The sequence below is a fragment of the Drosophila biarmipes genome, chromosome 2R (genome assembly GCF_025231255.1).
Source record: "Drosophila biarmipes strain raj3 chromosome 2R, RU_DBia_V1.1, whole genome shotgun sequence".
Lineage (NCBI taxonomy): Eukaryota > Metazoa > Arthropoda > Insecta > Diptera > Drosophilidae > Drosophila > Drosophila biarmipes.
The window spans coordinates 13,624,434-13,633,699 of record NC_066615.1 but is presented as its reverse complement, the minus strand read 5'-3'; positions in this window follow the sequence as shown (position 1 = coordinate 13,633,699).

Sequence of the window (9,266 nt, the reverse complement as noted above, 5' to 3'; positions counted from 1 at the left end):
TATCTATACTGTTCAGTTCCCATTCCCGTTAGATCCCCACTCTATAATCAATTTTTAAAGAATTTTACACGGACGCACCTATGATCTCCCTGACTCACCTTAAGTGATAACTTTATTTTTAGTGTGCTAATTCTCGGAATCAAATAGCTATGGTCAGGGCTAAAAGGAATTTGTGATTGGGAACGAATTTAACACGCAATTGCGGAAGCCCTCTAATGGAACTTTTATATTTGAATTGGAACTTGGACTTTATCAAGTACACTCAAATATAACAACACGAGGGGCTTCCCCACTTCTCAGAGATATATTTGTACTATCTATTTTATCAATGCACCTAAATAGATTACGAGTCTTATTATAATACTTTAATGATATATTTTAAATATTAATTACTAATCAATTTCTAAAGCGGGCTAAAAAGAAACACTTTATGCATTGTTTCTTAACAAGGGGAATTCCCAATTGGAATACCTTGGCTGTGATAAGCCCTTTTGTTATCCATTTTGTTTTGGCGCCAGATACAAAAATTGGGTGAGCGATTGGGAATTTATGGGCTATCAAAAGAGCCGAGTAACGTTGACAAACGCATTTGCACTTATAGTACATATCTGGATATGCGATATCTTGGCCTTGACCTAGCACCACAAAATCCAATCTGAAGCCGAGGGGATTGACCACGGCAACAGGAGAGCCTTTCGATTTGATTGGGCTCCTCTATAAACAAACAACAGCTAACGGCAAAATTATTTACGATTCGAACGATAAACCAAAAAAAACATAGAATAAGCTGGCCAAGAGGAGGCCTGTAGGCCAATAAAGTGGACGAGTTCTGTTTGCGTAACGAGCCCCCCTTAATGGTAATAAACCAGCGTTTCCAATCGATAATTGATAGTCAGACGAAGGTATTTATTCTAGCCAAATTGCGACTTAATGACCGCCCAAGAGGTTGTAGAAAGTGATGTCACCAGCTTGCGCTGATAAAACAAATTAGCCACTCTAATGTACGCTAGCGCCATGCCATGGAAAAATTACCAGATCCTTCTGCAAATCTTGTTGCCAATAGGTAAGCTCTAAAAATTCTCCAAAATGTTTAGTGGAAAAATTACCACATACCTCTTGACCACAGCGATTGCCCAAGGTCTTTTAGGTGAGAGAATCGAGGCTAATTTGGCCCGGTACTTAAGTATAAAGAAAGTACATGACGCCATTCTGAGATTACCTCTAAGAGAGCTATAAAACATGGTATTTTCGATTTTTGTCAGCAGAAATATGATATGCTCAAAATGTCGTGTGACTTGGTCGAGTGTCATTCCATTAAAACGTGACTGATCACTGTAACAATAACCACAATTGGTCGTATAAAGATTGCACTTAAGTTCAACCAGGAACCCATAAAATGTGTTGCGTATAATTGTAAACAAACGCGAAGCAAACGTGAGCATTATGGGGTTTATTTTTATGGGAGTGGTTAGACAACTTATGTACCTTTCATTAAAGTTCAATGTAATTTGGGTAGCATATGGTTTAAAAAATATTTTGTACCAGTGCCAGTACCAGCCGCGTGATAAATAGTATTTTTGGACTTGCCCGGGAAACAAAACGAGCCGAACTTTTATCTTATTCAGGGTTTATTTCGTTTTGGAGAACGCCTAAGACCCGGCTGTAATACCCAGTTGACAACCTCGAGTCCGACGGTATGCCTTGAGATCATGCCGGCTTTCCCGATCTCACTCGATATATGATATACTCTATACTGTAGGCGAGGCAGAGCTCCCTGCACTTCGATATGTAAACCTGTGCGGAGGTTTACAGGTTGTTTACGCCCAGCAAAGGGGCTTAAATGGGACCTCCAGCGATTGTTGGCTTTTAATGCCCCTGGTAAATGCCACAAACGGACCGCTTTTGACCAATTGCACCATACGCCACCGATTGCCGGGACTTGTGTAGTAGGTCACGGTTCTCTAGTGGCTACCAACTTCTGGTTATCGCCGCCGATAATTGGTTGTGCCAAGTGCGAAATATCGGAGCGGTACTGGCATGGAGCGTACTATAAGTTCTTCTCGCGGCGATAACCAGAAACAAAGTGTAAACATCCGCCCTCGACGCGTGATCACCGATCACAGATCACTAGTACTTGATGGTGGGTAATTTCCTTTAAAATTCCACGTAATCTTCCTTGACCGAATGCGAAATACCTTCGGCGATAAGCTTTGGCCCAAAATAAGTCACAAATATGTTGCCGCAGAAAGGAAATTCCGCAGAGGTTGCAGGCCTTTTGACTGATTAGCTTTGCCTTTGTAATGTGATTTCATTACCGTACTCTCCTTTTCCGAGAACGATAAGGATCGGATGGAATTTATTGGGGAATGCTAGATAGCACCGGGAAATAGATTCGACTTATTGGAAATTCCAGATGCGTAAGAACGGATGTGACTTGACATTGATCGAAGTGTTAATTGGGGAGAGTTTTATGTTAAAATTTAGCTAAAGTTCTAAAATAAAATGTGATTCATTTTAGTTAAACACTAATACATTCGAAAAAGCGATAATTACCCTCCCTTTATCAATAAATAATACTGCATCTTTTTTTTGGGACTCACTCGGAATTTATGATATTTTTCCTTCCGAAAATTGTAAAATCTAATTTTGATTACTGGCTAATTTCCGAATAATTTTTTCGCAAGCCCCAATCTTTATGATCCCTTCCTCTGTTTTTGTGGGTTTAGGGACCTAAATAATTGGCTAAGCCTTTTTTTAAAGTATGATTCAAACCAAATCGCTTCTTAAATTGCCAATTTCCTTCCCTTTCGATTGTAGACGTTTTTGGTTCATTTCCTTTGATTTTAAGGCAACGTCGAGCCCCTAATGAGGCAGAAATCTTCATGCAAAATGTCACAAAGGGGAGGGAAAGGAAAATCGCAGAGTCATGGGGACGAATGCTGTCCCAGAATTTCGCCAGCGGCCAAAAAAGGTGAAAGGTGATGGAGAGGGGTGACTCGGTGGCAGACGTCGACAGGACATTTGTGGCCTTTCTCCCGTCCATTCTGTTGCGTCATGTTAAATAAAAGCCCGCCGACGGAGAACAGGACATTGGACATGGACTTGGCTTCCGGTTAGCGGGGACAAAGGATCGCCCTGCAGCAGTTGCGGTTTTTCAATTGAAATCAGCCAGGACGAGGACGAAACGAGGCAGGACAGGAACTCAACCCTGACCGCAACGTGCTTGGAAATGAATACACGGCCAAAGAAAATAAACCCAAACGCGGGGAGTTGCCCCGGGCCAGTTGCAATCCTCGAAACGCGGCTATATATCCCAGTATTTCCGACAATCCGGCTGTGAGGAAGTCTCGTGGCCTTCCTGTCCACCCGAGTGACACCAATATTTAGAAGAAGTCAACGACTAACTGGCCGCTGAGTATTGGACAGTGAAACCTCTTTATGAGGGAAATATTATGACTAAATTAATAAGTATTTTGAAAAAAATGCTGAAAAAAGGTATGATGAAAAATTGCATAAGCCAAATATATATTTTTAAATAATAATTAAATTTAATTGTAATGTATTTATTAAATTTACTAGTTAAAGAAATTTGAATTTTTAAAATTACCTACGGTAAATGTGTTTGTATATATAAGTATTTGTAAACAAATTTATAATATGCATTGCAAAAATATGTTTTTTGTATTTTATGTATTTGTTTTTTAATACTTAACAATGTGTTTTTAATTCTTAGTTAAATTTTTTTAAAATGTTGAAAAACCGTAGAGTTTCTTATAATACAAACATGTATTAACGTTGAAAAAGTGCTTAAGGATGTTCATGTTACAATTTATTAGAATGTTTCTTCATAGTTTGAAATTAGTATCTGGCAGATGCGCTATCGGTTAGGGGAAGTTGTCCCGTCTTTATGACGACCGCTGTTCGCATTCCGAGCGAGCAACGCACACCCATGAGGGGCCAAAGTTTGGACTGTCCTAAATTAACATCTGTGTGCTAATTGACTGCTCAAATAGTTGACTCGATTCATTAGCTCTTGGCTCTCGGTGCGACTTGGGGTTTGGGCAGAGTCGGTTCTGTCAAGGGCTCCCACATGGCATGGATCGGAGTTTAATTGCCGCACCTGCATCGCGTGTCCATAAACAAAAACAAAAGGCCACAAAAGCAAATAAGTGTCAGGCCCATTGTCAGATGTGTGTCAATGATATATGCCGTGTACATTCGTTTATGGCCAACGGACAGCCTTGAACACATTTATCCTTAAAGTCAAGTTGTCCCTGATTCAGATAGTGAACGTGCTACATGCCACGGAATCGGTTTATTTTTGAAACCGTAAATTAACCTGAGGTCCTGAAATGTCAAAAAATATTTCAGTTTTCACTAAAAAGCATCTATGTTGATCTATTAAAATTTAAAAACCCTCATAAGGGCATTATTGCTATATTATTTTATGTAACATTTATTGTATATGTTATTTACTTAGTTATTTAGCAAACATTTTGGATTTAGATTTTTAACAAAAGGGTCAGACATTTTTTTAGCCGTTACTATTATTATTATAGGCAATTATACAGTACTTGCCATAGCTATATCGATACTCAATCCTCACTTAACCTCCAGCCAATGACAATTATCAACCGATTTCATTGATCAGTCCCACCATATATCTCCCTGAACCCCTGACCCTGTGGCATCTCTCTGCTATCCACTCCGCTACTAATTTGAAACGTTTAAAAAAAATCTGCATAAATTAGTTGGGTAAATAATTTTGCAGTTGATGACGCGCCGCAACAATTTGAAATAAATTAAGTCGAGTTTGGGCAGAGGGAATGGGGATTCCGGGGGCCTATAGACCCGATCAAGTGACGCTAATGGCCACAACAAACAAACCAAACGATGCAACTTGATGGTCGCTGATGATAGTCGTAGTTGCAGGGCCAAACAGCAGCGGCAGCAACAAATTGATCAATTCATAAATAATGAAAACGTTTAGCCGAAGAAAGTGTTGACGTGGGGTGGCGGGGTCTCAGGGGGTTTCAGGGGCTGATGTGTAAGCAGCGACGCGTTCACAACTCCACTAACGTCAATTTTAATCGTCTATGATAGGCAGGCCAAGTGCACTGAAAAAACGTGGTAAAAATGTGAAAAACACTCCTGAAAATCTATATGGTGTAATGAACTTTACACAGTTTTTATTGTGAATGAGCATTTTATTTTAGTTTTATAAATGTTCATAAGAACGTTTAACAAAACATATTATTTTTAAGATATAGTTAAATAATTTATAGATTCATAATAACATTTTTGGGAATGTTGTTTATTAAAGTTTATTATACACCTCACCCTTAGATGTAAATAGTTATTGCAATCAGTTAAAGAAATTTGACAGTGCAGAGACATAGTTAGGTTTTGATTAAAGGATTTTTTCTTTAGGGTAAACCCTAAAGGAACCCATTTTTTCCCTAAAAGACGCCCCTCCCTTCATGTATGCTTTCCAAAAACTCCGACAGGTGGCGCAAAAGACATTAGGTCTTAAGTATTTCCAAATGGGTTTGGATCAGGTTAACTAGTAGTGAATAAACACATTTACTTTAAATAAGGTATTTCAAAGTTGTTTTGAAAATTCAAAAAAATCTTAAATAATATTTTCTCCTAGTGCAACAGGCGATTGGCTAACTGTAGCACGCCATATCTCGATGCAGACCCCCCCGATGTAGATCGACACATGAAGTGAAGAGTTTTGCACTTGCGTTGGCGATTGTCACGATCGATGGCGACGCCAAAGACAACGTCTCTGCCGCCAGAAATAAATATTCAAATAAGAAATCAAGTTCAGGTTCCCCCGACTGCCGGCTCTTCAAAAACCAATACCCAATACCCAATAGCCCCTACGATGGCCACTTGCATCCGCAATCGCTTGAGTTTGCTGATGTTGCTGTTGCGCCGATGATGTTGCTGTTGTGCCCCTGATGTTGCTGCTGGGACATTGTCGCCGCTGTCAGCGTTTGTCAAATGAATGCACCGCAGAAGCCAATGGACAGCGGCATCATCATGGGTGGGCACCGCAACTTGGACTTGGACTTGGACTCGAACTCTCGGCGTTGACAGTTACCGCACCCGCTCCCCTGACCAACAGACTCCCCCTCTTCGATAACGAAGAAAAGGAGGAAAAAATCGACCGGATAAGGCGTTTTCTGCATTACTTTGTTCATTGGAATTTTTCTGATGCCTCAACGGCGACGGCTGCTGGTAGAAATTAGAAAAACGCCCATGAAATGGAATTCTTTTGCGGCCACGGGCGCACACAGCATGTGGCATTTTAGCCAACGGGCTGCCTGTTGGCCTCCAATTTGAACATTTTAACCGATTTGGCGCCTAATTTGGTGCAAAATTTGATTTCCAAGGCGGCATCGTTCGGCTTTTAGAAAGTAATTGTCGCGTGGGTGGCTCTTTCACCACTGCAACCGAATGTGGCTGGAATAAATGGTCATTTGATTGCCAAACCAGTTTGGAGGCACTGGGGGAAAATAGTATGGAGAGGTATTCATTTGTAATTTTTATTATTATTATTATTATCTAATGCTATTCTATACTAGTAGTTAACTAAATGGTAGCATATAGTTATGTATTTAAGAACTTTATTAGCAGAAGGACTTCAAATAGCTTTCGGTTGTAAGTATTTTATAATCTTTAAGACTTATAAATGTAAGTAAATAGGGTCATAAAATTAATTAATCAGAACATGTAACATTTATACATCTTTTTTTTTCATTTTAATAAAAATGTTGTATTATTTGATATTAATTAAAGCAACTCTTAATTCAATTATTAAATTCGCTCCCCAGTGCAAGAGTTACCCACCTGGCACTCGAGATATATTTTTTTAATTTTCCCCAAATAGTTTAGTCCAAATTTGATCGAGTCTCGCCTTTCCTCGCAGCGACCCAAAGTGGGTCAAGATTCTGCGGCTAGTTCGACGCACTAACGATCCTTTGGGCTGGTAAATCAAGTGCGTGCCCGCCATAAATCAAAATCTGAGTAAAGGACCTGCCCGAGGGCCCTGCGCTGGCATGTCCGACTACTAATAAGTAAAATGAAAAATGCACCACGCCCCCGGGCCACTTAATTGTTGGCAAACAAAATGAATGCATAATTAGTTTGCTCCCCAAGATGGCCACGATGGCATGAGGTTAGTTATTTATGTCGGCCGGACCCGTTCGCCCCCGACCCCCTATGCATATTATGAATATTTCTGGCCGGGGCTCCGAGTTAAATGCATTTTTAATAATTTCATTAGGGCCAGGTTGGGGAATTGGTCGTCGGTCAACTGATATGCCATAATTTTAATGATCGCTTTATAGAGACATTGGCCATCATCGAACGAGCGCAGAGAGAGAACCCTAGATACTTTCCCATCCGATAAGAACGTGGAAAATTTATACGTTCGTTTGGCATTGTCAGTGCCGTTTACCGTTGGATCTATCTCACTGGGTCTTCCCCGCTTTTTGATAGCTTAATTGGAATTTATTCTATCATCGCCTTGATCAATGTCTGGTGGATTCTTCTCCGAGTTGACCGATAGAAATCTTGGGTAACCAGAACTTGAACAGCATAAATTTTCCCTCCCTAATTTATGCATCTCTGCCAAGGTGAGCTTTTTAATTTTATTTTAGAATGCCAGTTCTTGAGATATTTTCCACTTATTAATTGTGAGAGTCCGAACTATAAGTTCTTTCACTTTCCAATTATTAATAGTTGCAATTAGCACGGCCTAATAATCCTAATGACTTGGCAACTTCTTAGATCGTCTTGTCCTGCGCCAGAACATGGAATGGGCCCATCTTATACACATATCATGCCATCTATATTAAGCTGGGCCGAGGGTGGGGGCAGACCTTATCGCTGGCATCGCATCTCTTAGAGATCCCACCTTTGCGATAAGCAAACTCTGGAAATCAATTTTGCTGCGTTGTTGTACTTAATTAAAAACGAAGTGGCCCCGAAGGAGGCATGGCCGGGAATTCCTTTGCATACAGTTTGTTACCTTTGCCTTCGTGGCTGAAAACTTAATTTGCCAGATGGGCATGTGTGTGTGCTAGCCGATAAAGGAGCTCAATTAGCAGCCGAGGGCACCTGTTGGATCCTCCGAACCCATCCCCACATTTCTACCTGTGCGGTGCCGGGAATTCCTTAACTAATTTCCCTCTATTTCTCTATTCGAGTGGCCGCCGCCTCTGATACATCAAAATGCCTTTCCACGTTGTGTGCGGTCCAGCCAATCAATGAAATTCGTTTCTCTCCTTTTGTTTCACTTTTTTATTTGCTTTTTATTCTTTGGGAAGGACTCGTTTGGCCGGCTATTAATCAAATCGTTCTATATATGTATTATTTATTTCTTGACTTGTTTGGGGGCCGTATATCAAAACACTCACCTAAATCATAATTTCAATTGTTGCCATGGGCGATGGGAAAAACCAGTGGGGAAAACCGTAAAGAAATTATTGTTTTGCTTAAGCTAATGAGTCGTGCACCTACGGGTTTTCTGGGAAAACCGTGCTTGTCCTGAGTACGACAGCATTTAATAATTTATTTTAATTGTTTGTGGTACCAAGGAAAATCCATATTTGATTTATTAGGGCACTCTTTAAATGTTCTAAAGTAGAAATGTTCAGAAGTAAAAATGGTATCCCAATTATTTGGTAAGCATTAAGGATATAATTCTAATATTTTGAATTTTAAAATTTAATTGTTGACATAGAAGTTTAGTAAAAAAATGTAATTCAGGTTGAGAATATTAGTTTAATATTATGAAAATATCACAAGCGACCTCTCCCATAATTTTATAGCTCCTACAACGACCTCACCTTCACCTGAATGAAAAACGCAATTCTAATGAGACCCATTTAGCGTATTTGCAGATCCTTATTTCCAAGGTTGACGTTGGGAAATTGCCACTAAATCACAACTGTACATGCAAAGTGCCCCGTAAGTATGCAACTCTTAATGGCTGCAGCTTGGAAAATTCCAGCAAAAATGTGCAAAAAATAAAAGTGGAAAATGTGAAAGAGATTTATGGCCGGGCCCCATTAGCAAAAATATTCGCCATTCAGAGCCTAAGGCCAAGGCGAATTTAAATCAATTTTAAATAGCAACCGAAATTGGGGGCGTAGCGAAATGGATTTTCCGCCTCCATATGGTCGGCAATAATTTGGCATGAAATTTTGGCCCATAATTTATTGTCAACCGCAGTGTGTGCGTGTGTTTGCGTT